Below are 8,705 nucleotides of genomic sequence, written 5' to 3' on the forward strand. Positions count from 1 at the left end.
ATTAAGTGTTCTAGTCTTTAGGTTTGGGATGATACTCTTGCTCCAGGTGCATTGCAACGTGCACGTGAGTAAGGTACTTGAATTAATCGTGCTTAAGTGTGTGTATGATCTAAAAATTGTATATACATGTAAAAGAACGAAGATCAGTCCTACCCTGGGGGTAGGACGCTAGCAATTCTCCTTTTTAAGGGTATAAGGTTATTTAGAGTTTGGTTCTAAGTGGGAGTGTCAACTGTCAATAGATCAATTTGGGTAGGGCTGGTCATCGAGTCGGGTTGTTCGTGAGTAACTCAAGCTCGGCTCGTCGAAGGCTCGACTCAAACTCGTTCATTCAATAATATGAGTCGAGTTTGAGCATATTTTAAAACTTAAGCTCTAACTCGAGACGCTCGTGAGCTACTCGCAATTCGCACTTTACATAATTATGTTAACGTTTATTTGGGATAGTTATTTATGTTAGTGTGCTGGATTATAATTACTCAACACATATTGATTGTATTTATAATGTTCACACTTTAAAATAGTTGTTTAATAGTGGTTATTGTGGTATTAATGAATTGTAGTTACCTTTTAGTATTTTATTTAGATGAGTTTAACAAGTTATTTTAGTCTTGAGGTAAAAATTAGAGTCTATTTGTGCTCAATTATCTCTAGTTTGTGGTTGAAGTCAAGTCTATACATAATACAAGTCAAATCAAACTCTAGAGCCTATGATCGAATTCAAATTTGTAGTCTAGAAGAATAGAAATCTAGACTCATTGAGTTACTCAAATACTCGATGAGTCGAGCTTGAGTACGAAATAAAACTCGAACAAAATTTGAGCTTGACTCAAGAGATACACGGGCCAAGCTTGAGCACCCTAATACTCAACACGAGTAGCTCGATGACCAGCCCCTCCTTAGGTTGGATTTTTGAAAATTTATTGCCGAACCAATCTATATATCTATATCTTAATATTAAAGCTCCCACTAGAGGTATTTTTCGAGCTCTATTAAAATTCCACGTCATCAACTTAATAGTTAACTTAAAATGGATTTTTTTTTTCTTTTTAGAATCCAACTTCAAACGGGAATCTCTTTTCCTTAAAACCAAAACTCAAATAGTAGCATAAAAACTCTTTATTTCCAAATTAAAATGGGATTCCTCCTCCAATTAAAAAACACGGGTTTTTAAAACTTAATTAAAACAATTTGTTAAGAAATTAAAACGGATTTTTAAAATTTGATTAAAACAATTTATTAGGAAATTAAAACAGGTTAGCAATGAAAACAGAAATCACGATTTGTTATGATTGTTGAGCAACTTTTTTAAAAAAATAGTAGCATGTCTTTATTTCCAAATTTCTACTCCTCTAGTTAATATTAAAGCTTCCACAAGGGGTATTTTTCGAGATCTATTAAAATTTCACATCATCTCTTATTAAAACATAAATTTTCTTCCTATTTGAAAAACGGAAATCCTTTTTTACAACGGGAATTCCTCTCTTATTATAACGGGTATTATTCTCCTATTAAAACAAATTCTAGCACTTCTAATTAAAGCGGGAATCTTTCCTCCTATTAAAACAGAATCTCTTTTCCAATTGAAAAAATGGATTTTTAAAACTTAATTAAAATTTAATTAAAAACAATTTGTTAGAAAATTAAAACGCGTTAGCGACTAAAACGGTAGTCCCAATTTTCTAAAAAAAATCTAAATGTTTTCAAAAGAACCTGTAACGGACTTACAACCATATTATATTGCATTCAAAACTGAACCAAAAAACTGGAGCAAAAAAAATAATAACGAACTAGGTTTGGGCAAACGCAGAATACCCCTAAAATAATGGCGGCCAAAAGCTGGATAACCCTTAAATCAATTTTTTATTTCTGAATTGTGATACGTCAATTCTGGTGTGCGGGGTTGGCGTTGGTGGACTTTAAGGTACCGAATAAAATCGTCCACATAACGGCCCATCCTATTCTTATCTCCAAGAACTCCCTTCATATCTCTTGCATTGCTCCTCAAGGCATGTCCGTTTCCATCCACCATCACAACTCTGAGTGACTCGGCCACTGATTCACATGTGAACGATCCATCACATTCGTTTCTCGGTATTTCAAGCCCAAGCTTCTTTTCTTCTAACAACCTAGCAGTAAGCCCTTGATCATTTAACATCGGCAACAATACTAGAGCCCGACCGAGCCCAAGTCCCTCAATCACTGAGTTCCAACCACAATGAGTCAAAAAACCACCAACGGACCGGTGGGCCAATATATTCATTTGAGGAGCCCAACTAGTCCAAACCATACCTCGGCCTTTAACCCGATCAATGAATCCACATGGTAACATAGTTAACACGTCCAATGCCAAATCCAAGGGTGCTCTTAACACCCAAAAGAACGGCAAATGAGACTGTTCCAATCCAAGAGCCAATTGGTTCACTTGATTTTGACTCAATGTTGCCTCAGTCCCAAGAGCCACATAAACCACTGACCCATCAGTTTGTTTGTTTAACCACTCTTTTATATTCGACCATTTCTCATCATCTTGATTCTCGGTATCTAGCACCGAGGGGTGCAGTGAACCTATTGGAACAACAGGTTTCTGATCAAGATCAGCTAGAAAACTTATCCATTCCGGTTCAAATTCAACACAACTCCGCACCGCAATGAACTCACAATCACGAATCGCAACTCCAAACCGGTATGGGTCCGATACATCCGATACGCCGGATACATCGGACACACCATCCTTCGCTGCACCTTCAAAATATTGTAACATCTCATGTAACCGATACTTAATTTCGGAATGAAATGGTATCCATATGGGCACAACAGTATAAGCTTCAGCTGTGACACGAGCCTCTTCCGGACTAGTTAAAGCCCACGGAGGTCCAAAGAAAGAAAGAGTAGCAGCATTGAAAAGACTAAAAAAGACACAAGGGATATTAAACTTAGAAGCAAGTTCAGGTAACCAATAGGAAGCATAATCGTAAATAATCCAATCTATGGGGATTGAACTAGTTTCAAGAAACTTAGCTACATGAGGTTGTAACTCATCAAAAGCTCTCTTAAGAAGTTGAGTTTTTTGTATTGGAATATCAGTTGAAGATTGCGCGTTTTCGGGTAAGTTATGGATTTGAGGGAAGGGAAGGTTCACCAAGCTGATGAGTGAAGATAGATTTAGAGGGATTTTAGGGAGTCTTTGGATGTTTTTTGGTGTTGAAATGAATGAAACATGGTGACCTTTTGATGCTAAGGACTTGGCGAGATGTAAAAAAGGGATTAAATGACCCAAGGCTAACCAAGGAAACATGACTACATGAAGTTTGGAATCCATGGTTGTTGAAGATGTGTGGTTGTCAGAGGCACAAGGAGTTTGAATTGTTTCTTAAGGACAACACTATGAATCTTGTAAAAAACAACAAGAGCGGACAAGGAGGATTATGTCAACAAAAAAATATAGATATCACGTCTTTCAGTCCTTGTAGGGTTGCTTGCTGAGTGCTGACGATTTCGATTTTCCTTTATATGGGCGGAATCAGGGGCAGATCCAGCAAAAAAATAGATACATTCTAAATAAACAATTGAAACACCAGAATTCACAAGTAGCCAAATCTATGTATATATATAAAAGCTCGCACACATTCTCTCTCCTCACCATATCGCTCTATTTTGCACCATGAACAATATGATTGGCTCCTAAAAAATTGGATGGAATAATAATTAGTGACACCTCCCCAGATTTGTTTAAATCTCCCTAATCTATTCTTAATTTTTTATTGACTTCTCAAAAAAAAAAAAACAAAAATAACAATTAAATAAACCTTATACACATTCTACCGAAAACCTATTACCGCATACTAAAACCCCCATGGTCTTTTTTTTTCTTTCTATCCGGTTTAAAAGAAAAACCTCAAATCTAAAATTTTATTTTTTGATTTCCCCCAATCTAATCCAGGTCTAAAAAGAATATGTTTTTTTTTTTTTTTTTTTTTTATCATATTGCAAAAGAACCGGTCTTTGCGCTTTTGGTAGAACCTTACTCAATTCTTTGAAGAAGTCAAGTCTTTGTAAATATTGAGATGGAAGTGATTTCCACTCTACTTCTTGATCTTCAAGAATTAAACGAAGAGGCTAAATCGACACCACAATGCCAAAGTCCTTCGAGGGTTAAAAGATCGAATGGATTCTAATATGGTTCTTGTCGCCCAAGGCTTAAGATCATTAAAGTAAGATTGGAATCTCTTGACCCGATCCCTAATGTAGTGTTGACCATGTCTTCTTCATGAGCTCTAATAACTCATCAATCTCATCAAGAACCAAAGTCTCATCTTTATGGTCGAAGGCCGAAAGCATAGGAGAGACATCTGAGGTTGATATTGAGGGGAAAACCATCTACCCAAGGGCACGCCTGCAAGTAGTTCCATTAAGCGGTTCTCCATGATAAAGATATGATGCAATTGCATACGGTTTGCATAGTTTGAGTTCTTTCAATTATCAATGGACTTCATCTCACTTCCATAGTTAGCATATTTTACCTTTCGTTCATCTTTCATGTATCAACGCCTCCTTTTCAAAAATTGTTGGGTTGACTTGAGGTCTCCATCCAAAGTGTGGAAATGGTTCATTAAAAACTTTGAAGTATTGTTCTTGAGAACCGTTATCGTCACGGGGAGATTTTCTTGTGGCCAAAGTAACTTCAATAGAAGGGTGAAGTTTTACGCAAGTTTCGCATTAGATAAATGAGGAAAGGGTTCAATGTATTCTAGGTTCAACTAGAGGAAGAAATAAATTAGTCGGCATTTTGGCCACTTTTTGTGCGACTTCATCTATTTTACGCTTAATGATAGATGCAGTTATGGAGTTAAAAAATCTCGTTCTCTTTCCGCACTCGTTTATTATTAAATGTGTGTTTTTGCAAATTCCTAAACTGTTTTGTCGGAGTATATAAAGCATAAATAAGGGGCAATTCATTGTCAGAGAATGTTGCACTCATAAGATTTTGATAATATTCAATGCCAACATCCTAATCAAATTAATTAGACTTATTCCAAAGGTTTCAAATGGCGAATGAGCTCAAGTGGGCCAGGAGGATTATGGTCTCTGCTTTCCTTCCCATCTGTTGAATGTAAGGCATGAATATATAGGGGATTACTTAAGTACCAAATTCCAAACCAAGGCATAAACATTTTACAATGAAGAAACAAATTATTACTATAGTGAAGGTAGTCCTGTTGATAGGACACGGATGTCGGCCACAAATGGTCTAAGAATTAAACTAAGAGACATGATGAATGATTTTCCGGGCATTGAGAAACCGGATTGTTACAAAACGTAAAAGGTCCAAGAGGAGGTATTATAATGCTCTTTGGTAAAGTAGCAACTGATGAAGAGATTGATAAGTTGGTATCGTGAATGGACAAGTTAAGGTGTTTTCGGCCATACATAATTGGATTTAGAGAATTTGGATTTGAAGCGGTTAAGGAGATTCAAAGGAGTTTAACCGAGTTACAACAAGTTTTCCTTGATATGGCAAAGTCTTTGGTTGATGGACAAGGTGAACAAATGGATGACATTGAACTCAATGTAGCCAATGCTAGAGTGTACATCGATGTGGTGGTACTAATAGGCTTATTTCGCTAATGCTATGAAGAAGAAAGGAGGGTATTTGGTGTATTGGATTTGGGCATTGTTGTGGCTATCCCGCTTTTGATATGCATTATTAAGGCGCTACTTGACCCGACCGAGGAACCATTAACTATGCATCTATGTTAATTGGCGTAGTGGCGTTTCTGTTGATGGAGGCTTCGGTTTGCAGTAATTTGCCTTAGGCGAGATGGATGGGGGGCATAGCTTTACTGTTTTTTTGTCTATGGACTTAGGTACAGTTCTAACAGAATACTTAGAGATAGCCAAGATAGGCCTTCTTTTGATTTAATATGATTTATTGGGGTACAATACAAGTAGAATTTCCACAATTTTTGTTGATTTAAATATTTTGGGTTTCTGTTGTACTAAACTTTACAGGATTTAGTTATTATCTCTATGATATCTTTTCAATTCCCTGAATATTTCTCTGAAAAAAGTTTACGTAATCGGGGAATCATTCACGTAACAAAAATTAGGATATGGGCCGTGTCCAATTTGGATTTATCACATTATTGATCATGTGAAATAGGTTTATAGTTTTCATGTGAAATGGGTTTGACAGTTTTGTAAATTCGAAATTGAATACTTTACAGTCATGATGATTGTTGAATAGACACGTCTTAATCTGTTAGATGACACAATGTGTTCAAATGATATTAGTAGTACCAACTATTTGGCTACTGCCTAAAGTTCGAGTATTTTGAGCTAAAAAACATTGTAGTTTCATAGCATTAATTATTTATATTTGGGTGTTTCATTGCATTATGAATGGGTTTACACACACCAAGCATAGTAGCACTTATACAAGTATGCATTGGTAAGTATACAATATGCATTTTCACCCTTCAGCAACTAGCTCATGTTCAACATTATAGGTGCATCATAATGCATTGGTAACTTTATTGTAGTAATGGTAACTGTAATAATGACCGATAAAATATTCCAAAATACCGTTGACCAAACAAATCTCCAATTCCATTCCATCTTGCTCTAATGCCTCTGTAAAGTTTCCACGTAATTATAGTACAAGTCTGGGGAAACCTTCCCATAGGAATAATTGATTCGAATATTGAGCAATTGGACTTAATGTTTTGAGTTTCACAATTAGTAATGGGAAAAGGGATTCATGCTCCACTCTTCTTAATTTTTATGGTTCTCTGACTTTCTCAAGCTCTGCTTTACTCACTGTGGGCGAAAAGGTCTGCAGAACCTCGCCGGTTCATCTCTGCATCTATGGAAATTCAATCTAATAAAAGGTATGGCTCTCTATCTTCTTCTTAATAGCATCGTACTGCATTAACTATTAATAATACGTTCTTTATCTGTTCTAATTTAAATACCTCATTTTTTTTTAATTATTATTTATTTTTTTTATTCTTTGTTTTCTCAGACTTTTCAGTGTTTTGATTCACTTTTATTCATTGTAGTAGCCAATTTAATTGCAATTAATATTTCTATGTATAAAGCCTCCTCCAAAAAGAGCAATTTTCCTCTTTAAGTCTAATAACGAGAAAACTTTTGGAAACCCTATCGAAAGGAGGGGATCAATGCAATAATGAGTGCATATAATGCTTTTGTTTCGATTCCAACTGGAGGTGAAAAACCACTTACTACCAGGTAACACCAATGGTTTAGAACGTATTTATAGAACTTTTACTCCGTAATATGGTTTGTCAGGGGTCAATGCAACAATGCAATATGGTATAATGTGCACATGTACTATTTCTTTGTAATTATCCCATCAAGTGGGTGGTTGATTTATCTAATTAGTGGCGTTGTTTCTGAAGGAGCTTTAGGTTCCTTTAATAACAGTCAGCTCTTTCTAAACTCTTATCCGGATTCCTGGGATAAATACTGCTATATACCTAAGTTACATTGACACAAATACGTGTGTCCGTATTCGACATGGATTTGAAGTGTCTGACACGGCAAAATATAAAAAAATTGAGGTATATTACATACAAAATGTGTTTGTGTGTGTCTGACATGGATTATTTGTGAAATATGGCGTGTCCATGTAACATAGCTATATACATACCAGATATTCACAAATATCATTGAAATAAACTAATTAAGTTATGAAGGACCTGACGTAGTTAAGGAAGACATTTGGGGGTTAAACTGAACTCTTAATTGAAGCTTACTGATAAGCTAGATATGGTTATGGGTTGGTCAATTGCTTACTGACGTTAACATGTTTTTTTATCAAAATGCTTATAGGATGTCACGTGGTACATCAGGCTTTGTGGAGAATTAACACATACATAGATAGTAAAAGCTATCCTATATAGATGTTTCACTATAGTTAGCATCTTAGTTAAATGGTCATCCAAATATTGTTTGGTATATAGATGTTTCACTATAGCTAGCATCTTAGTTAAATGGCCATCAAAACATTGTTTGGTATATAGATGTTTCACTATATATAGCTAGCATCTCAATTAAATGGCCATCCAAACATTGTTTGGGTGAGGTACATAAAAATGGTTTTAGTATTCTTTCCTTATCTTTTTCTTTTTGGTTTAGGCCATATTCCGTATATTTACTTTTGACGGACTTCAAATATAAGTAATGAGAGGAGTTTCTGAATTCTTTGGGAAAATGGATCTTTGAACAATCTTGATTTAATAAGGTATAATACTATTCGTATCTAATGCCATTATGTTCTTTAAATTTTTTATATGACGTAACTAATCGTGTTTTAATATCACTTGCATCATCACTGTTAACCCTCTTCTCAATGTCCTCACGGCTTGCCATGTCCGTTCTGGACCTATTGTGAATCAAAGCATACCATTCACCGATTAAATTCTTTGGTGATGCTGGAAGATTCAATTCACTTTAGGGGGAAACAATGAGAAGTGTGGAGCAAGGTTGCATATTGATTTTGAGAGCAATGAATTCAACAACCACAGCTGAAGAGTGATATATAGGGCTGCCTTTAGATATTTCTTTTTATACTATATTGGCATTTAGTATGTTTGTTTTTCTTTATGAACTACAGTAATTACTATCACAATGCAGCTTATTGCACAAAACTACGTGCACCTTTCAGTTAAAGCATTGTAGTG

At 35.5% G+C, this 8,705-nt stretch overlaps 2 pseudogenes across 1 annotated transcript; one reads left to right on the top strand and one right to left on the bottom strand.

Annotated features, from left to right (window-relative positions):
* Positions 1–1,721: 1,721 nt before the first annotated feature.
* On the bottom strand, positions 1,722–3,517 carry LOC147501726 (UDP-glycosyltransferase 91C1 pseudogene; annotated as a pseudogene). The gene has a single exon (XR_015221439.1). The product of XR_015221439.1 is annotated as a UDP-glycosyltransferase 91C1 pseudogene (transcript).
* Positions 3,334–5,628, top strand: LOC147501727 (syntaxin-112 pseudogene; annotated as a pseudogene).
* Positions 5,629–8,705: the final 3,077 nt, after the last annotated feature.

This window comes from Coptis chinensis, chromosome 4 (assembly GCF_015680905.1).
Source record: "Coptis chinensis isolate HL-2020 chromosome 4, ASM1568090v1, whole genome shotgun sequence".
NCBI classification, from domain to species: domain Eukaryota; kingdom Viridiplantae; phylum Streptophyta; class Magnoliopsida; order Ranunculales; family Ranunculaceae; genus Coptis; species Coptis chinensis.